Source organism: Macrobrachium nipponense, chromosome 42 (assembly GCF_015104395.2).
Source record: "Macrobrachium nipponense isolate FS-2020 chromosome 42, ASM1510439v2, whole genome shotgun sequence".
Lineage (NCBI taxonomy): Eukaryota > Metazoa > Arthropoda > Malacostraca > Decapoda > Palaemonidae > Macrobrachium > Macrobrachium nipponense.
In genome coordinates this window covers 33,532,396-33,555,541 of record NC_061103.1, presented here as the reverse complement: position 1 = coordinate 33,555,541, position 23,146 = coordinate 33,532,396, and the positions used below count along the sequence as shown (strand labels likewise).

The 23,146-nt window shown below is 37.5% G+C and overlaps 1 pseudogene; it reads right to left on the bottom strand.

The window, feature by feature from the left end:
* Positions 1–403: 403 nt before the first annotated feature.
* LOC135213324 (leucine-zipper-like transcriptional regulator 1) lies at positions 404–22,825 on the bottom strand (annotated as a pseudogene).
* Positions 22,826–23,146: the final 321 nt, after the last annotated feature.

The following is a 23,146-nucleotide window of genomic DNA, read 5'->3' as shown; positions in this document are numbered from 1 at the left end:
TACATCCAAGTCATTTCATGCAACATGGCTTTTTCAGTCATTCTATGCATAACAGCAAAGCAACAGTATATAAAGTTGAATTCATATCATCTTTAAAATTTGATGTTCTCTGCCAGACAAATTTGGCAAGATTTGTCACTCTTCTTGTCATATGCCCTCTAAGCTTCTCTATAGCTTAAGCTTAATATATTATGTCAACAAATGTAATACACAAAACAATTGACACTTCCACTTTATACACCTTACAACCAATCAAAAGCATATAAGCCTTAGTCACAGCAGTGATCAAATCACTCAAGCTGTTACTCCCTGCTTAACAATGACAAATACTGTATATGTAAAAATCTTGAGAACCTTTATGTCTCAGGTAAGGTATTCACCAGACCACCCAGCTTAATTAGGGTCATCCCGAGTCAGTGGTGCTAAGTGAAATCGAACTCATGTCATGGCAAAGTTTAGTTGAGTCAGGACATGTCTTCTGCAAGTGCCTCCAGGAGTCCAAGAGGAGATCACGGCTCAGGCAGCGCAACTTTGGCAACTGTGCAACCTGCAAGTCGGAAGATAATTATTCAAGTATTCTGTCACTATGAAAATTGAAGATTTTTTTTTTTTTTTTTTTTTTAAACCAGTGAAAATACAATAATAAATAATTTTTGTATTTCATATATACCTCTGGCTAGCACGGTGATAGTAATTCTTATAAGAAGGGTTTGCATAATCCTTCCATATGAAAAAATAAAAATAAAACAAGTTAAAAAGGTGGGACTAATGTTAGCGTTTTCGAATATGGCCTACTGAAGATCAAAATCATTAGGGTATAGAAACCATTAACAAAAATTTTGTTCTTTTGTAAAATATAAAAGCCTATTACTCTACTTCATTTATACAAAGCCATTACTTAGGTGGGGGAATGTAATGGCTCTTTAGCAATCTGACTGACTGAAATAATAAAAAAAAAAAAAAAACAAAAAAAAAAAAAACAAGTGGTTGTAGGAACTAGTTGCTACTGAAACTTTTATTACATCATTGGGATCTGACCATTCTGGGATATCCTTCCTTTCAAAATAATAAAACTGAAGAGACCCCCAGCCTACCACTAAGCACCTATTTTGCAGTACATGTACACATACCTAACCTTGTCAATAAAACGTAAAATTAACAAAGGAAAAAAAGTTACAAGATGAAATGGAAAAGGAAAGGAGAAAAAGTTATTAATGAAGTGAAGCATGGTTGGGTGAGGAGGTAAACAGGACTCAAAGAGTTTTTCCACTAGGTGGTAGAGTCCTCATGTAATTGCATAACCCATGTGTGGTTTAATGAACACATGACTGAGCACTAAGCTAAAAAAAAACTTTTGTATCTAGTAACAGTTTAAAAAGTATGGCTTGCAATAAAATAGGTTACGTACATGAAATTATCTTGAACCCAAAAAAATAATGATAGTATAATTCCTTTTGGGTTTATAAATGAAAACGAATAATGGAATTTACAAAAATAACAGACATATTTCATAGTGTGTGAATGATCAGTTATTCATCGAATGATTTTTGTAGTGATGTAAGTCTGTTTAAATAGCCTGAGGAAAGGACTTGCCATTTCATACCATTTTACAGTAGTGCTTACTGATCCAATACTGGAGTGGACTCATCAACAGCAACTGCACAGTGTATGAAAAGTATGTATGTTTGTACTACACCCAGTATGTACACATGGGCAAGACATGAACTCACAAGATGCATACAAGACACTCAACAATGACTGCACTCTATAACGATTAGGCCTTCTCTTCTCATTAATACTACTTAATAGTACACTGTCTTATCAAAACTCTTACAAATAGCTCCAATAAAAAGTCCACAAATGAAATTAAACACCAACATCATCTACACTTCTTGAATACAGTTTCTTGCATGATGTGCTAAAAGTTAGACTGCACACCTCATTACCAAGAGGGACAATGGGATTGAGGCAAACTCATTGTGTTCCTTCCACACAAGAGCTGTCATGTTACTTATACCTTCCCCCAACCTAATCAACATCAAAAAGCCTATGAGTTGGCATAATTCGCAATAAGTAGAGCTTCATTAGATGAGCAAGGGTTATTACAACAGTATTTTTTCCTTCCATACTAGAGCATGCAGAGTTTGCTCTGCATTCAATCTTGAGACATCTGCAGTATGCAGCTTGATTCACACATTAGTAATTTTGTGCAAATCAATGTATATAATCTTTCATACCAAAAAGAGTGCACTTAAAGGCATTGTGTGGATGGAAAAAATGCAGATAAAAGGTTATCATTAAATAAATATTTTTACATCATGCACTATCATGATTAATTGTCTTTTCAATTAGTATATACAGTATATTAGTATATAAGCCAGCTAATGCACAATAAAGCATAAGGCAAAGGAAGCACAATTTCTTATGATTCAATAAAAAAAAAAGCTTTAACTAAAGTGGCCTGCATAGTGCTTTGTGATACTTTCCTTGTTTTCGAAAAAGAATACTTACATAATTACAGTGTGTTAAAAAATGGTAAAAGATGGCTATAGATAAATTAACTTTGTTAGGCACCCTGCAAAACTGTTAAATTGTCTTTCCTGTAACATACAGTTTATTGCTCAGTACCCCAGCTATTGCATATTACTGTACATTGGCTTAAAAAGCATACACAAATTTCTAATTATTTATGAAAATCACTGCTCAAACTAGAGAAATAAAAAGAGAATAAATAATTCTTAGCAAAAGAGAGAGAGAGAGAGAGAGAGAGAGAGAGATGAGAGAGAGAGAGAGAGACGAGAGAGAGAGAGAGATGTCACTGGCATGTGTTTGCATGTGTAATCATTTATCTGCCATTTTAAACAGTGACTATCACAAAATTACACAATTAATATAAACTGCAATAAATAAATTGTATGCCATTTAAGAAAGCATATACTAATGGGAAATATGAATACAGTAGTACTGGAACAGTCCACTGTATAAAAATTGTAACCTAAAATTCTCATTTGTGTTTAAGATAGAGTATCAATATTGAGTATCAATATCATCATTATCATAAATAAACGGTTTAACCAAACCACTGAGTTCACAGTCTTAACTCTTATAAAGCTGATCTGAAGGGTTTGCTCTTCATGAATATCCCAAGAGCTTACTATGTAACATATTGTTTCTTAAAAATTCAGTGACTAGGTCAACATACAATATTTCTTTTGAAGATTTAGTTTCAATACTGCACTTGATATGGGATGGGGAATGAAAATTAGGCAATCCTAATAAATAAGTGGATTGCAAATGTTGTTTTGCATTGTCTGCATTATGGGATTGGACAATGTGGGTTATTCATAAAATAAGTGACCTTCATTTTGGAATGAATTCCATCAAGTTATATTAATTTTTTTATCTTATAATTCATCTCCAGATTCATTATGCCTTAACTGCCATTTACTAAAGATATGTTTTACACAGTAATAAAAAAAATCACTGTCAGAAGCAGCATACTACTATTGTTAATAGTCACCAATTGCAGCTTGGCTTCCTGTAAAAGGAATCCAACGTATTTTCAACGTTTATGCCAACCTCACATAGCAAGTGGACTGAAAACCCTAGGTGCTTCAACAACCTAGGGACTTTCATGGAACAATATTCAAGTGGTTCTACAGCACTTCAACAGTCACATAAAATGACAAATTTCTCTGGTGGCATGTTTTTCAATAATCATTACTGGTGACCATGTTACTGTCAATCCCATTGTGAAAAATGATGCATCATGAGAAAGAAAACTGTAATTTTTCCTTTACACAATATTGCAGCAAATCCTGCACCACCTACAATAAAATACATGGTTACTTATAAGAGCATACAAAATTTACAGACTTTCCACTTCAGTATGCCATTTGAGTATACCACACATCAAACACCATAGTAAAACGATATGCTTTACCCACAATGTTACAGGATCATGGAATACAATGCAGTTTTAACAGCACATTGGGTTCAAGAAGTCATGGTACCTAAAAACTAAAATATGCAGGGCTCAGATGTAAAAGTGAGCAACAAGTTAAAATAGGCATAAGAAAAATAAGACAATAGCTTTGCAAAAAAAGAAAAACACAGCACCTTTGGAAAGTGATGAACAATAAGGTTCAAAGCGTATTTCTTCATGTCTGATGCTTGAATGCGGTCAGCGGCTTCTAAGATCTGAATGACATTTTCAAATGTTACATTCATCTCCAGATTCTGCTTGCAAAAAGCCTGGTGAGAAGAATAATTATCAAGTTTAATATCTTAAGCAACAGCTATGAGTGTATGGATATTGGAAAATGAAAGTGCCTTTTTTATATACTTCATCCAATTTTCCTTCTCTGTAAGGTTGCTAAAGCTCTAAATGAGAAGGCTGTATAAAAAATTACAAAAATTGCACTCCATAATATAAGATTAAAGAAAATTTCAGCAAAACTAATAACCTGAGTCAAATATCTCACCTGGAGTCTGTTATTTGTAAACCCATAAAAATAAGGGGCAGAAAACAAGTAGAGGGAGTCTTCTGGTGGCATATCAACATCTCCATAATATATATATCTTAGCAAGGAGTCGAAGGACTGAGGTGAAGGAATAATTTCTCCAATAGCAATCTGTAAAAATAACAAAACATGATGTACAACAGACCAAACAAAAACCTTCAAAGTTAACAACAGATTACTCAGCACAAACTCTGAAAGTTAATGAATGAGAAATGCAAGAACACAAACAAAATGACAAATAACATTTTTTTTATAAAATGAATATAAAACCTATTAAGAGGTTCCTTACAAATCACTGAAACTTCAATACCAATTTAAAACGGCAGGCATCCCATGGATTCTGAGTTCCATGCAGGTAATAGTCTCACTTCTCTGTGCAGTCTACATTATAGCTCTGAGTAGTCACCTGGGTTGGGAGTCAAATTTCGAGATGCAAGTACTACACAGGCACCTCTGCAGCCACAGCCCAGTCTGTAGAGCAGCTCCAGTCAGCAGTGCAGTTATATTGTGAGCAGTATGTTTCAAGGTGGGATATGTAAACTTCTGTTGCTACCATTCCTGCTGACAGCAGCATACTCTTTCATAGTGCAAAAAATTTTAGAGTACTAACTTGAAAATTGGCAATCATTAACTTGCCAAAGTCCAGAATTAAATACTAGTACCATGGGAAAACTGGAGAAAATTACTGTTTGTAAGCAACAAAGTGTTTTCATTAGAAAGTAATTGTTTTTTCATTATAGTATCTATATAGGTTTAAATAATGAAATCTATTAATTCTACAAACGGAGATTGTTGTCAACAAACCACATGCATGAGACAAAGGGTTCTTACCTGTCTGAAACCCAGGAACTATGGGGCATGAGCAAATATGGCTGTCCAGATGGCCGAGTATCATTTTCTTTAAATTGGGATTGAAGTGTCTAGAATATATGAAGACAAATCACAAATGTGGGCCATATAAATGATGGGTTTGTTGTGAAATAAATATTTTAATAAAGGGATTTTGACGTCGGAAAAATCTATTTCTGGGGGAAGACCTGTGTCGCCCTATGAAAAATCCCTGTTATTCATTTTTCCCAGTATAAATAGCTCTATTATATACCAGAGAAAAAGCTAACATAGTTATGCTGAGGTTACTACCCCCAGCGCGATCACCCAAAGGGTGTCGGTATAGTATAGGGGCGATGTGTTACCACAAACCACAGGGCTTCTGCCATTTAGAAGATTCCCTTCAAAATCCCTCTCTTTGGTGGGAGCCATCACAACGGAATCCCACTACTCGTCCCCGCTCGCCACTACTACTACTACCGAAGCGCCATCTTGCATTCCTGTTATAGAGCCGTGCGCTTCAAAACAGAAATTTTTGCTGTGCATTTTTTCGATTGTATTCGCAATTAAATAACCATTATGAGTGCCCAATCTTCTGCTGCTTCGAAGTTGAGTACCCCAATTTGGTTTTTTAACATATTTAAGTTATATTAATTATGCTATCAGTCCAGGCTCCTCGAAATATGAATTGGGGACGCCGACGACTGGGCAGCCATTTTGTGCGTCGGCATAGCAACAACAAATTACGCACGGCATATGTAAAATTATATATATAGGCTTAGCTTGTGCTTATAAGATGATCAAAGGTGTTATTCCTGTTAAAACAGATACTACTTACATTTCATAATAATAAGGCTTAGGTATTGATACAACAATGTCTCGGTGCTGGGGAGCATTCTCGAATCTAGGCTAGTCTTATTGAGGTAACCATATTTGATCCTTAACGGATACATGGTTCATTATCTCTAGTTAGCTTAAATCCCACCAAAAGAGAGGGATTTTGAAGGGAATCTTCTAAATGGCAGAAGCCCTGTGGTTTGTGGTAACACATCGCCCCTATACTATACCGACACCCTTTGGGTGACGCGCTGGGGGTAGTAACCTCAGCATAACTATGTTAGCTTTTTCTCTGGTATATAATAGAGCTATTTATACTGGGAAAAAATTAATAACAGGGATTTATCATAGGGCGACACAGGTCGACACCAGAAATTCTTTATATAACTACAATACTTTTTAGACAACAACCTTTGAATCTTTTGTTTTTACTTTCCTTAACCCTTAAGAGCCGGGCTAAAAAATCAATTTGCAGCACACCAGGCCAGGGAAACTTTGAGGTTGGCCAATTAAAAAAAAAAAATACATCAGTGGAAAGAGGAAGATATGCAAATACACAACGGTGTAAAAAAAAAAAAAATTCCAACAAATTTTCCCTACCTTTTTTTTTAAAAGAGTTGAAAATGACTATTTACAACCCATTGAGAGGCCTCACTTACAAGACAATTGTACATTTTACCAAGTTAAATACATGTTTTTTCTGATAAATAATTTTATTTTATTATGTAAATTATAGTAATTACAGCTCATATAACATCAAAACAGATAAGAACTAAAATCCGTAACAAATGCTGAGTATATTTGTTGTAAAATATATTTACGTAAATTTACTGAGATTGAAGATGCAATAACTTTTTTGGACTAAAAATGTCTTTTTTAATATTTCTTGCAGTTTCTTTGCAAAACAACAACAAACAACTAAAGTTGCCATTAGTGAATTTATGGGCTATAGAAGTATTGGAACCTCTTCCTGCCTGATTCCTTCAAATCGATGGGAACTGATTTTGATGCTCATCATGAGTGAATTCCTCCACCATCCAAAAACCTACTCATATGAGGGTATTCATCCATAAGGGTTAAGAAACATATTACTGAAAATACTTTTTTGTCATTGCCAATGTTGCTGTTAAGGCTTCATGACTTGTACACCTACCTGAACAATACTATTTTCTGGCATGAAAGATCGGAACATAGCCTCAAAGTAGGAACATCTTGCTGCAAGGACAGCTTTGTGCGCTCTGATAGGTGCTCCGTCCAACATCAGCGTTATGTCGCAAAAATCTTGACCCACATTTTTCATAACTGAGCCATATCATTCTCAGAGTTGTTCCTGAAGCAATAATTTTCTATCATATAACATTATGCAGCATACCATGTAACTTTCATTAACTAGGCAATCCCTGCAACATAATTATCTCCGTTTCCAATCTTTAAAACTGACTAAACCAAATATACCAACGACAATATATGGGTGAATTAAATCTTTGTGATTCATTGCAGAATACTGTTAATCAATTCTCTAAAAATAATTCAAGAAATCATTAAACTCAAATATAATTCTCTTCTACAGTATTTCACATAAAAATGGTTGCAGGAAAAACAATAATTCATTTTTAAGGGCTTAACTTTGTGCAGTGAAAAGACCCACAAGACATAGAAAACAAAATGCAGAAGTCTTACTGCAAGTTCAAAAATATCACAATAGTATAGATTCAACTTCACTAAATTAACACTACTGGCACCAGAAGAGTCCAAGTTTAACTGCCTCATCATCCCTTTAACATACCATGTAATGCATATACTTACATATTTAACTTTTTGTAATGTTTCTTCCCAAAAATAACTTAGTTTATTGTTCACAAACATACACATTAATCATAGAATAGTGCAAGAAAATAGAATATAAAACATTCGAATAACAACTTTTAAATAAGCTGGACAGCTTAGTAGAAACCAACAAAAGGTAAATTGCACAAAGCAATGCAGCTGGCACCAAATGGAGTTAAAAATGACCTTTCATAGAAAAAACAGTATATACAGCCTATCATAACTTATCAAATTTTGTCCAAGTAATATTAAAAAACCAACAGAATTATCAACTGTGTATACAAGCAATAAAGCATTACAAGAAAAAAATTAAAAGAAACCAGATCATTCTAACTAAATGGAAACCAACCTGATGATTCAAACTGAGGTTCTTGCAGGGATCTTATTTGAGGCAGCTGCTTTCGCCGGATGATTTCAACCATTAGCAACTTATCAAGCATTTCAAACTCTTTGGACATGACGATCTGATGTAATTACTCTCCCTCACAATGAACTGTAGAAAAAATATTTTACAACTTTAATACTTCATCAAATCGGTATGCATACATTAAATAAATGATTACTCTTCTAAAAAGACTAAATAAATACTGAATTGAAACCTTCAATAATTTAGTTTTTGATTGTACTACACCATAAGATGGCAAATGTCTTTAAGCAAAACTTTCTGATTGTGTCTATGGAAATTATAAACTTCTTATCTATGTATAGGTGGATTTTTTCTACTCATATCTTGAGCTACAATGAAAGATACTTTCTGTTTTGTAGATACCACTAGCTCAGCTTTCAGCGTTTTATATCCAAAGAAATATACTTAAAATTAAACCTTACACTGCAATTAGTACTAAATATTAACCATAACCCACATATAGCCTATTGCTGTATACATCTTTGGATTTATATTTGGAAGACCAAAGCTTTCAAAAAGGGTTGGGGGAGAGGGAGAGACAGTTGTCTTTGTATACTAGAGCATATGGAAGTGTCCAAAAATTTCTCTCATTCTGACTTAGAAAAGTCATCTTAAGGGGCTTCTACAGATAGATCCAACATCAAGCTAACAGCCGTTATTAAATGCCAGAGATCATAAATTAAAATTAGGGCTGTATCTAACTTTTCTGCCTTTTCAAAGGAATATGGAGAGTAGATTAGCCCCATTATCAATTTTTCCTCATGGAGGGCCACTGATATCTTTGTACATTTTTACCTATGTGACCTAACACATTTTTCCTATGTTGATCTATCATACAAATCCTTGATTCATTCTATACTGGGGCTCTTGTGGCTGCTGACCATGTTATTACTCACTCTCTGATGGGATATGATTCTCTTAACTTGATTCCTCTCCCTTCTAATCTTGGTCACCCTTCATTGCAGTGTGGTCTTGTTTTCTATACAACATAGAGAGATTAACTGTTTTCATCTTCTCTTGGACCAGCCCCTCAGTACAACCTATAGTTTTACTAACAGGTACGTACTAGCTCATTTAATGGTCCCTTGTTAGTCTTCAGAACTTTTGGACTTCTGGAAAGCAGCAAAATTCCTACCAAATAAAAGGCTACTCTAGAATTTGAAAGGCAAAAGATTTTTGTCATAACATAAAACAAAATTGACTTTTTGGTGCAAATCATCACTTTTAAACACTACAATGCCACCCAACTGTCCCTACATGGCTTACAGATTGGTCAGGAAACACTTGGAATGACTGTTTTCCAATGGTCAAGGGACCTTGCAGTCTGGATGTGCAGATGAACAAGTTCTTTTCTACTGAGTGTGTATGGAACGGGAAGTTATGCACCCCGATGATTTGTAAAATATGGGTTTGTACCAAAAATTAACTATTTTTCAGTAAAACATATTTTTTTCACCTAAAGTTAATGCACCATAAAAAATTAATCATATTTGATTGAAAGTATAATATTTAAACTTTTTTAAATGTGGTCAATTGAAAAAATGTGGAAATTAAAAGAATTAGTTTGTTTGTTTGTTTGGTGTTTTTATGTTGCAAGAATTGGGTTCCATGATCTTCATAATTTGAATAAAGACCTTTCATTGTAGTCACTACCTGTTTTCTTATGCATTAACATAAATTTTGTTTGGACAAGTTTTTGGATGAATGAAAATCACCTGGTTAGCAGATATGAGTGCCTCCGGAGGAACATACCTTGAGACAGAATTCCTTGATGAAATACAGTTTCAAGTTAGCAGCATTGCAGAGAGCCACCAATACATTGCGATGGTTGATAGTTGCTTCTAAATACTGGATACATACTAATTCTAGACGCTGCATGTGATACTAGAAAACAGATTCCATAATGTTACATTATTTTATACGAAAAAAACAATACATTACAAACTAGTAATGTTAAGAGCCTGACTACTATAAAAGTTAATTATCACTGTAAGACAGATCCCAATGAGCTTCAAATATAACTGCTGAAAGTATAACAAATGACATAGAGTAAGTTAGTTCTTTGTCCAAAACAGTTAAGTTTCAATGTAAAGTAGTTAAAAACTCTGACTATTCATAAAAGTAAATAAACGACACGATCAACAACGGCAATAGTTTAATAAAATAGCTTGAATCATATGCAACCAACTTCTTAATAGTACCTGGACAGCCAAGCGATACACATCCATCATGATGAGTACCACCTTGTTGGGGCTCTGATCCTTCTTGCAATGGTATGGATCTATGCGATCTGTGTATATATAATTGAGCACCATTTCAAAGGCTTCAGGGACAGCATCTGGAAGCTTGACCTCCAATGGAGGGATTTCTTGTGGTGGAATGGGTGCTGTTCCAAAGAGCTGGTAACAAATCACATCACCAAAATCATTATTATACTGTACCTCATTATTTAGAGAAACAAACTTTACTAATTGTAAAAATACAAGAAAATTCATGAATATACAGACTCACACTCTTTCATATGCATCTTTTAATAGTTTGTGTTAACAAGAAAAACAAAATCCAATCCTATTTCTTCAATTTAATTGAAATTACTATGAAAATTGAGACATTAAAATAGACTTTAAATATTATATTGAACATATATTCAGGAAAAACAATAAAATTCACAACATCACTACCTTTTCTAAATGCTTTTCTCGAGCCTCCATGGCTTGACGTATTCGATTTCTGAGGTACTGGGAACGAGCAGCAACAAACACAATGTGGCCAGAAATTCTCTGCTCCTCCGACCCCACAATAAAATCAACATCAGTGAACTGTTGACTCTCGAGGAGCTTTCCAAAATCATCATGGAGGGTACACTTTGGGTATGATGAGAACTGTAAAAGAGAGAATGTCACATGAGCAGCCATTTTCCTTTTAAATGAAAATATACTGTAAAAATAAATGTCAACTAATCAGTACACTGAAAGATAACCAATACACATCTAGTAAAAAAAATCTGTCTTACATTAGTCATGATGTTCTTTTTAAAGCAACAAAATCTGGAATTCTTACAGCACTACACAGTATTTTATATTTCTATTAAACCACATTCACAGAAGTGGTCACTAATCAGTAAATTGAAAAAGACAATCATAGTTTAACATCTACTAAAAATCTATTACTTCAGTCATGATATATTTTCAAAGCACGCAATCTGGAAGTCTCCTAGCACTATAGCCTTTTAAATTGTATCTAAATTTAAAAACACTCACTTGAAACCGATACATCTCGCCACTCCGTACGTTATTATCTACAGTGCCACCAAACACGTACATGGCATCTGCAACAACAGCTGCAGCATGAAAAAGACGCCCACTGGGAATCTGAGAGTCCAGTGCTGGGGTTACTACAGACCAGGTCTGGTTGTCCAGATCAAAGCTGTCAACAATAGAAAACAGCTTAATAACTCAACAAAATGTATATGCAGAGATCCATGGCACCTTTCATAACTTGAAATACTGTATTAACTTCCCACTTTTGTGAAAATCAGGAATTGCATAAAGCCATTTTAAGTTTTCTCAACATAAGTCAGAGAAGAACATTTTCTAAAAACCACATTATACTACTGCATGGTCACATTTTCAAGATGTAAATTATTCCTTGTCAGTGACAAAAATCAGCAAAAAAAAGCTTTTCTTTATCAACTCAGAATATCATCATTTTTGTCATGGTAAAAGTGCTTGATACAAGCTTCATTATTAGTATAATTAGATATACATATGTAGTAGTTTACTGAGACCACTTACCCACATTTTTGCACCCTAACAGGACTTATCAAAAATGTGTTCTTCAATGAAAGTTAAAACTGGAATGAGTTAAAATTAAAGAAGCTGAAAACTATGAAAGAAGACCAAATATACCAAATTTGTAACTAATTTGTATTTTTCATAACTAACAAACCTGAGGTCTTAACATTAGGATTTACTAGCGCCAAGCTGGAAACCGGTAGAATTAAAATTACACTTGTGAGATCCAGGGACTAATGGCATCTATACCAGGTCACAGGGCATGTATACCCAGAATGCCCACGGCTACCTGTGACCCATCAGTTATATTTCTAACCCAGTTTAGACTGCTAGAGGGGTGGTTCGAGGTGGGCCTTTAACTGTTAAGACCTCAGGTTTGTTAGTTATGAAAAATACAAATTAGTTACAAATTTGGTATTTGTTCATACACGAAACAAACCTTCGGTCTTAACATTAGGATAGACTTACTATTGGAGGGAGGTAAGTCTCTACAACTGACTGGGAGTTTGCCACCTTATCCATTTCCGAATATATAGGGAAATTCTAAGAGAATGGACAATGAACCTAGGACCAAAGATATAAGCGGATCTATTGGTTTCCTCCCACTGGGTGTAGATACCATTCTACTGTTTACTCTTGTCCCTTGTGACTGGATCCACCTTCACCCCTCTTTTCCTTATTATCCAGAGGGGTGTGTTGCTACTGAAAAGTATATCATCAGTTAAGATAGCTTCACAGTATGGCTGACCATCTCACCTGCATCTAGTCCGTTCCAGCACATGACGGTACTCTCCTTCATATTGCCCGTAGTTAAAGGAGTAGGAAGAAAGTAGTAAAGAAAAAAGACCAGTCATCCCATTCATTCTACTTTCATACCTTCATCTTAGACTAGACGCAAACTGACCCGCCAGGGGCACTGGATGAACTATATCACTTGTTGGGCCGCCACCACTGGACCCAAGGAAAAGGTGTCCAAGGATTCTATGGGCCAAACATCTTTCAAATAAAATGAGGTGAAAGTTGTTTGGCGCTTCCACACGCCAGCTTTCAGAATTTTATCCACAGCATGTTCTTCTTAAATGCCAGGAAGCACTACACCCCTGATGTCATGAGCCTCTAGCTCCCACCTGGCTATCTGACCCTCTGTCTTCTGCAGTATAAGCATCTCTGATCGTCTCCCTTAGCCAAAATGATATTGTATTCTTGGGGGGACACTTCCTTCTTGTTCCGTCCTGTACTTACGAACAACCTCTGGCACCACCGGCCTGAGGTGCCTTTGTTCTCTTTAAGTACTCCCTTAGTGCCCTGACGGGGCACAGGAGCATTTCAGCTTTGTCGTTGTCTACAAAGTCTGCCAAGGAAGGTATGGTAAAGGAGTCGAATCTGCCGTCTACTATTGTTGGATTTTGGGTCTTTGCCACGAATTCTGGGACAAACTCACACACCATTGATCTCCAACCTCTCGAGTGCTTTATGAGATATGAGAGGCCATGTAGCTCCTCCACCCTTTTGGTTGAAGCCAGGGCCAATAAGAAGACTGTCTTCAGGGTCAGGCTCCTATCCGTGGACTGCCTTAGTGGTTCGTAGGGGGGTTTTGTCAGACTACTCAGTACCTTGGTCAGATCCCAATCTGGGGCTTTTAGCTCCTTTGGTGGGCATGACTGTTCAAAGCTCCTCATCAGCATGGCCAACTCCCATGAAGACGATATGTCCACTCCTTTCATTCGTAAGACTGAGGGCTAGAGCAGCCCTGTACCCCTTCACTGCAGATACAGACATATGTTTTTCTGTTCTGAGATATATCAGAAAGTCTGCTAACTGCTGAATAGTGGTACCGAGTGGAGACACGTTCCCTCTACGACACCAATCACAGTATGCTGACCACTTTCCTTGGTATACTGTCGCAGATGATTTTCTGATAGTTACCTGCCATCTGAGTTGCTGCTTTCTGCGAAAACCCTCTCTCTCGGGAGGAGATACTTGACAGTCTCCACCCGTGAAGCGATAGGGACTTCACCGACTGGTGGTACCTCTCCACGTGAGGCTGACACAGAAGGCTTTGCTCCATGGAGGTAAACTCTCTTGGCACATCTACTAGGAGTTCCAGTAGGTCTGGAAACCACTCTGCTTTCGGCCATAACGGGGCTACCAGGGTCATCTTGAGGTTCTGAGACCGCATTACCCTGTTCAGAACCTGACGGATTAGACAAAATGGAGGAAATGCGTACACGTCCAGATTGTCCCAGGGGTGTTGTAGCGCATCTTCTGCTACTGCTCTGCGTCCGGGGACTACTGAACAATACACTTCCAACTTTTTGTTGTACCTGGTTGCGAATAGGTCTATGATTGGTCCTTCCCACAACATGAGCATCCTGTCCACTACCTGTTGGTGTAGGGACCACTCCGTTCCCAGAATCTGATCCCTGCGGCTCAACATGTCGGCCACTATGTTTCTTTTTCCCGGAATATACCTGGCCTTGATGTCTACCAGGTTCTCTATAGCCCACTGGTGAAGTTGAACTGTCATCACATGTAACTGCCGAGAAACTAGGCCTCCTTGCTTGTTTATATAAGCCACTACTGTGGTGTTGTCTGACATCAATACCACTGAGTGTCCCTTTACTCTCTCCCTGAATTCTTGTAGAGCCAGGAAAGCTGCTTTCAACTCCAGCACGTTTATATGGAGTTCTCTGTCCTTGCAACTCCATTTTGCTGACACCATCAACTCCTCCATATGGGCTCCCCAGCCTTCTAGTGACGCATCCGAGAACAGCAAGAGGTCTGGGGAGGATTGTTGAAGGGGGACACCCACTGTCAGATTGTCGTCGTCCACCCACCACAGCAAGTCTTTTCTCACTTCTGCCGACAAGGGAATTTGCTCGTACGGGTGATCTACTGTTGGTGACCAAAACCAAAAACTCCTTCATCCTCCATTGTAGGGACCGAAGGTGTAGCCTTCCATTGTGGTACTAGCTTCTCCAGGGAGGTTAGGATTCCCAGCACCACCTGCCACTGTCTTGCTGGCTGTGTCTGCTTTCCCAGAAAGGCATTCACCACTTGTTTGCATTTCTCTACTCTTTGGTCTGTCGGGAATACTTTGGCTTGTGTGTGTCTACACCATTCCCAGATATTCCAAATGTGACTTGGATCCAGCTGCGACTTCTGCTGATTCACCACAATACCTAGGCTGTGACAAAGCTGCAGGAGGGCCGCCCTGTCCCTGAGTTAATTTCTCCCTGGACTTTGCTATCACCAGCCAATCGTCCAGATATCTTATCAGCCTGATCCCCATGAGCATGCGCCCACGCCGACACGAGGGTGAACACTCTTGTAAAAACTTGAGGAGACGTTGTCAATCCGAAGCACAGGACCCTGAATTCGAAAGCTTTCCCTGCAAGACTGAAGCGGAGAAATTTCCTTGAAGACTGATGACTGGTATCTGAAAGTATGCGTCCTTTGTAGAGCGATGTCAGCATAAAGTCTCCGATTCTGACTGCTTGTAGAACCGTTTTCGGAGTTTCCATCTTGAAACTGGTTTTCCTTATAAACAGATTCAGCGTTGACAGGTCTACTACTGTCCTCCACTCCCCGTTGGCTTTGGGTACCAGGAAAATCCTGCTGTAGAAGCCTTTTGTCGGACTGCATACTTGTTGCACAGCTCCTTTTTCCATCATCTTCTTCACTTCGTCCTGCAGAATAGTGGCCTTCTGAGATTTGTGGGCATAAGTGACGTGGGGTAATGGTTGATCTGTCAGGGGCGGGGTACCTCGAACGGAATCAAATACCCGATCCTGAGAACATCCACCACCCACTGCTCTGCCCCTAGTTCCTGCCACACCTTCCAGTGATTTGCCAGGCAACCCCCCACTGGTGTGGCCGAGTGATGGGAGGCGCCCATCCTATCTTCTTGAGCCTCTCCCTCTTCCCCTATTGCCCCTTCCTCTGTTGTTTCTATTGTGAAAGGGCCGATGAGTTATCCTCTTTGGGGAAGAGGGTCTTGTGACTCTATTAGGGATGCTATGTCTCACAGTCTTCTTTCGAGACATCTGCTGTTGTCTTCCCTCCAAAGGAGTAGTTTGACTGTTAGAGGTTTTCCTAACTGCCTGTTGCACCAACCTATCGTTAGTGTCCATCCTTCTTCTATCTATCGCCTCTTCCAGTATGACCTCTGGCAACAGTAGTTGTGATTCCAAGATATCCCCATTCCTCATTGCTAACAGGGAATCCAAATCCACATTGCGGCTTAGTCTAGCCATGCTGCATCTCTCCTCATTAGCAGGATATTTGCCCAAACATTGGCACTTACGTTTGTCAGGTACGCAATCGCCTTGGACCCTGACTGTAGTAATCTAATGAACAATGGTTCATCCACTACTTTCCTTGTTGCTTCCGAGGATGCAATTTTCGCCACTGCTGTTGACCAAAGGTCTAACCAGGACGCAGCCTGAAAGACAGAAGAAGCTGTTGCTTCTAACGTAGCAGCCTCTTGGTACGTCATCGAAGGGCACTCCATTTTAACCTGATCCAAGGTTAATCCAGGCCTTAACCTTACACATTAGGGTTCATTTGTCTAGACAGCAAAGGGACCTTCGGTGTCGTATATTTCCTTTGCTTTATCATTGGAGGGGGAATAAATTTAAATGATCTATTAGATCTTAAGGAATTATCCCTCCCTGCAATCTTTGCGTTTACGTGTTGCAAGACCGATTCCGCATGACTCGAACAAGGCAATTCATACGACACCTTGGTATCCCTCTTTAGTCCAAACGCCATGTCAATTCCAGGAGGAAGCATACTGGCCGGTGTTTCTGTCTTCTCCGAAAGGCTATTGAATTGACGAATCAAATCAATAACCTCTGCATACGAGGCCAGAAACTCTTGGTTTTCTCCTTCCTCCGGCTCTAGTGTACCACTCTCCGTCACGAGGGATGTTGTCTCGCCTCTATCTTCTGACAGACGGCCCGGAATCCCACGGCCGCCTGCCCCTACGGCCGCGGTCTCTTTGATCTTTGCTGGCCGCTGTTGGCTCGATCCCAGATAGTCAGCAGGGGAACGAGAACGTCTCACTCTTTCTCTGCTCACGGATCTAGAGCGAGAATCTCGTCTAGATCTCCAAGATGAAGGCTCCCTTAAGACAGAGGTAAGTTCGTCTCTGTTAGCATTGGCATCGTTTTCGAGCGTCGGCGAGCCCGGCCTCGGCCTTCTATCCAGACGGACACTGCCTTCCACGAACGTATTCGCCGAGGTTGCCAACTCTCCAAAAAGTGCTACCTCAGTGAATGCAACCTATTTACAATTATTATGAGTACAACAGAGTCATAACTCCTGTGGTTAGCTTTACCCTCAATCTCACATACCAGAACAGTAATCATATTGGTTATGTTACAGTTACAGTTTCAAGTAATATCACAGTTAGGCTGAGCCTTCATAGATTTTTTAAATAAAATTTTCCTTTCACGTGTTTGTAACACTGAAATGTGTGACCTGGTTGGAGTTAAAATCATTTTACTTTCTGTTTCATTGTTTTTCCTCTCATTATTTTTTCAAATACCTCCGTCTTCTTTTTCAGGATTTATTTGACTTGCCTGAGCCGTACAAAAATGTAATTAGGCCATATTTGGAAAAACAAATGATGAATTCTTGCTTCTTATACTTTATCAGTTTTAATGGCTTACAGTTTATTCAGACAGGTAGCCCATGTACCATGGTAAAGTTAGGATCAAATATGAGGATAGATAATCATACTCTGGTGGTTGACCACATTACCTTTAGGTTACCGTTTGAAGAGCATTAATGTGGTCAACATTTTACAATGCAGTACTGTATTCATTGATGCCCCATCTATACAAACCAGCTCTAGATATGTAACATTTTTCAGTGTCTTTTTGAGAAAGATAATTGGGATACACATGGGATAATTGTGTAGGTCCTGTAGGTCCTGAATGGGGAAAATTCTGACAACAAATATACCCATATATGTAAATTACACTTCAAGTGAATATGAATGGGGAAAATTCTGACAACAAATACTATACCCATATGTATGTAAAATACACTTCAACTGAATACACCAACCTAAAATAATGGATAAAAGCCAGATTCAAAGGAAATATTGTATGAAGAAATACAAGAAGGTTAGAGAATAAATGAAGTCCCTTTTTACATAACTCTGACACAGTGAAGTGTGATATATACCAATGCAAAATAAATGGCTAGGAATGAAGTGCCAATAGCCTACATCTTCATCTTCAGAGACAGAGGGTCAAAGAGGAGCTGTAGTGTTGGTGAGGAGAGGTGATATAAGGAGGAAAGAAGTTTCAGGCGGCATATGGCATATGTACAGGCAGTCCCCGTAAGCCGAAAATCGTTGAAAGCCAGAACATCAAAAAAATCCTAAGAAAACCTTACTTTTAATGCTTTGGGTGCATTGAAAACTATGTAAACTGCATTCTTATGGCATTTTTCATAAAAAAAAAAATTCAAATATTGATTATTTTGCATTTTTGGTGTCATATGTCATCTGCCAGATGAGCGTTGTAGGCGTCTTAACCCTGGAACATGCGTCGTAACCCTGGAAATAATGCCTGATGAATATAATTGAAAAGCGTTGTAACCTCGGAACGTCGTAAGCCGAGACCGTTGTAACCCGGGGACTGCCTGTACTTGATTGTTGTTATAGTAGTGGCCTCATTAACCAACATGCTATTTGTGACATTCAAATTTAGTTTTCCTGATATTGTCTGCTAATGTGAAAAGGTAAAAATACCTTGAATTGGTTAGATAACAGTTTATCATTTCAAGTTAATTGACCCTGAACTACAGAAAATATGATGAATTTCTACGTAATGTATTTTCCAACTGTATAGGAAAGAAAATATTTCATTCTAAAGTTGTTATGGAACTACAAATAAGGTACAGAAGTACTATCTGATATTATAAGATGACCAAAGTGATGTTTAAAAATGACAGGAGCTTTGGTTGAATAAGAAAATGGGAATACATATGCATTTAAAAAACCAGCTAACTGTAAGTGAATTTTGCTATTAATAGCAAAAGAACTATTAAATCAATGCCAAGTGAATCACTAACATGAAAACAGTATGTGCTTACCAGTGTAAGTCATTTGGAAGAGTAGAATCAGCAGCACCACCAAATACATATAAATGACGATCAAAGGCTACCATTGTGTGGCCATATCGCCGCGTTGGTGGTGGAGGGGCACCACGTAAAATGTGCTCTGTTGAAATACGGGTCCAACTGCAAAGTAATGAAAAATAAATGGAAGAAATACCATATTAAAAAAGAACAAGCCTATGATGTTTTGACAAATATCCTGTGGCAGGCATATCATGGAAAATTTGGTGGAAAATTTGGAGATCAGAATTTTCTAATGTTCACATCTAGGGCTGCACAACGGCCTCTAAGCATTTACATTCCAGTCTTTGGTTCCACTTCCCTTACTTGGGGGTACCCTCAAGCAATACCTATTTATTTCATATTTATGTTTCCAGCTTTAGTTTATACACTTTTTTATTTACAGAATTTGTTTGCATCACACATCCTTAAACTATACTTACTGCCATTTGCTATCGATCACACAAATTCAAATGTATTGTTAATAAGTTTTTTCATTACTCATCCTCCATTTCTATTTTTCACATTCAGATATTCTACTATAGGAGCTTGCTATGCAAGTTACTTACTGATAATAAAAACAAATTTTTACCATAACTATTTTCCATACACCATAACTATTTCCTATATCTTTGCAAAAGTTTTCCCAACAAGAAATTTGCAAGCAAGAACACTGGTAAGGATTTATAAACTTACCATCTATCTTTGAAGGCAAAGTAAAACAGGGAATTTGTTATCTTGGCGCCACTCTGACCACTGAAGACATACATGGAATCTCTTGCCACAGCAACAGGAAAGTTACAGCATGTTGGAGGGCAGTCACCAGTCTGAGTGATTTCTTCCCATGCTTTTGTTTCGCCCTGTTTAGATATTGCCTTAGATTTGCATAATATTTCAGAAAAAAGGGGCATAATAATGCATTGTAATCATTACTACTTTCATAATCTCTAGTGAGAAAATTTATGACCTATGACCAATATGTCTGAATGGAAATCTACTCAATACTCAAAGTTTTCATCAAACCTCTTAAGAGTAATAAGCTATGAATAAATGAACATACTAGAGTCAAAGAAATACTAAAAAATTTTTTACAATGCATTAAAATTTTTTAGAGTGTATTAAAATCTCTGACAGGATGGGTTAATAATAAGTGACTTTTTCCACTAAAAGACCTTGTACAGATTAATATTACATGATGAACTGACAAATACTAAAATGCCTTTCTTGTAGTTCAAAGAAAAAACCTCTTATATAAAAGCAACTGATAGGTTTTAATATGCTATGTAAAGAGACTTCATGGAATGGATGAAAAGTAAAAGCCATACAGCATGCAGCTGAGAGCTAAGGAGAATTCAGTACCATCTACAGAGCACCACAAACAGCACACTGTAAATGGTAATATTAGTCCTAGGGGGAGCACTTTGCTTGCAAGTGATAAATAGGTACCTTTTGCTGCTGAATTCAACTTGTTACAGAGTAGTGGCTTTTCTAGGATGTGAAACAACAGAATTTGATGTGCAGTAGTATGTATGTTCCTAATCATGACATTCATTGGTTTACTCCTCAAAAGATTTACTGCCTGGTATCTGTAACTACTGCAATATACCTTCAACTTACGTTAATTTTATGTTATCAAAACTGCTTACCTTCATATTTCTCATGAACTTTGGCTTCAAATCCCTGTTTTTAATCACACTGATATTTGTGCAAAGTAAGCCCTATTATAGAATGACCTTTTTATTCATCTTGAAGATTTTTACTATAGACGGCATTAGGCACTGTTGGCCACTTATTGCTTCTGATACCGACCCAACAATTCAAAGTGCTACCAGCTTCATTTCTATTTCCATTAACATTCCCAAAAACTAATCTATCTCCCCTCTGCAAGCACTTTTAGTATTTAATAACTGAAACAAAGTATTTTTAAACTGAAACAAAACTCTTAAGAAGAGGCACTGCTATGAATAAATAAAAATGGAAATATAAATTTCTTAAATTTTATCATTCGAAAATAGTACAGTACTTAAATTTTCCAATAATTGGATGAGACCTGCATTACAAGACAAGAGTTCTGACCTCCATATTAATAGAACAACTTACTGATCAGCATCCAAGAGTTAAATGTTTAGACTTAAGACTAATTTTCAGCATCACCCTTATACTTTCAAAACTCTTCTTGAGAACTGAGGCTTCAATGGGAGAGAAAACAAAGAAAAGAGCATGAAAACTAAGGCAAAATGAAAAAAAAAGATTATACTCTTACCACAAGTGGTATGGTCCACATATCATTCAGCCTGAAATTTCCATCATACCCAGCAAATATCCAAAGCTTCCCTTCATACACAGCAGCACCATGTGCAGACCGAGGTACTGGAGCTCTGCAAGAGTTAATGTACAAACATCATGACTTTGGCTTCCTTCATTACATCTTTCCACTAATAAAGTAACAAAATAAAAAAAGACTGGATATAGACACCACCCTGCTTACACATGAGTTATATTCCGGACAACTGTTTGTGAAATGAATTTTAATTTATTGTTTTCCATATGAAGGAAGAGTGTTCAGAGTCTTTCAAATGCATATTTATTCTTTGTAAGGAACTTTAGAACAAAGTGCTATTGTCACCCTGTCAGTCTTAATTTTTGTCTCTTTACAAATGGGCAATCTTCACACTCATTTTATCTATTTTTCTAAATTACAAGTCTGGCCTATTTAATCCTCAGTGTGTGTGTGTGGTCATCACACTTTAATTTAGACAATCTACTCAAGCAATCCTTTGCTGCTCAGATCCTAATTGGACTTTCAGATGATTATATTGTCACTAAAAACAACAATTCAGCAACAGACCACAAATTACCAGAGAAAAATTCCTTACACCAGCACTGCTCTGAGAAGAGAAACTCTCACACAAGTGACATAATAAAGAATGAGGCTACCATCTCAATCAAGTAGTATAAATGTGCAATTCTTCCTTTGATAAATTTGTAAAATTCTCTCTTTGCTAATAATCCTCGTCGGACGAGTGAATTTCGCGCTCGCCTACCAATCTAGTAGTCCAAAGTTTGATTCTCTGCTCGGCTAGCGCGGAACTAGAGGAATTTATTTCTGGTGATAGAAATTCATTTCGATTTAATGTGGTTCGGATACCACAATAAGCTGTAGGTCCCGTTGCTAGGTAACCAATGGGTTTCTAGCCATATAGAAATATCTAATCCTTCAGGACAGCCCTAGGAAAGCTGTTAATCAGCTCAGTGGTCTGGTAAAACTAAGATATACATCTCTCTTTGCTAGATAAATGTTTGGTAAATTTATTGAAATTGCCTTGACAACTAAAAATACTCAATTTGCACACCAGACATACATTAGTCATTCTGGTGATCAAATGTTACTATGACAAAAATAACAATTTGTCGAAAAATGATATTGTTATGATACAATAAAGTTTTATACATACTTACCTGGCAGATATATCCATAGCTTTTACTCCGTCGTCCGACAGAAATTCGAATTTCGCGGCACACGCGGCAGGTAGGTCAGGTGATCTACCCCCCCGCCGCTGGGTGGCGGGAATAGGAACCATACCCGTTTTCTAATTCATATTTTTTCTTCCAGCTGTCTCCTGAGGGGAGGCTGGGTGGGCCATTTAATTGTATATATCTGCCAGGTAAGTATGTATAAAACTTTATTGTATCATAACAATATCATTTTTATACATTCAACTTACCTGTCAGATATATCCATAGCTGATTCACACCATTGGTGGAGGGTAAAAGACAGCTATTACTGAATAGACAGG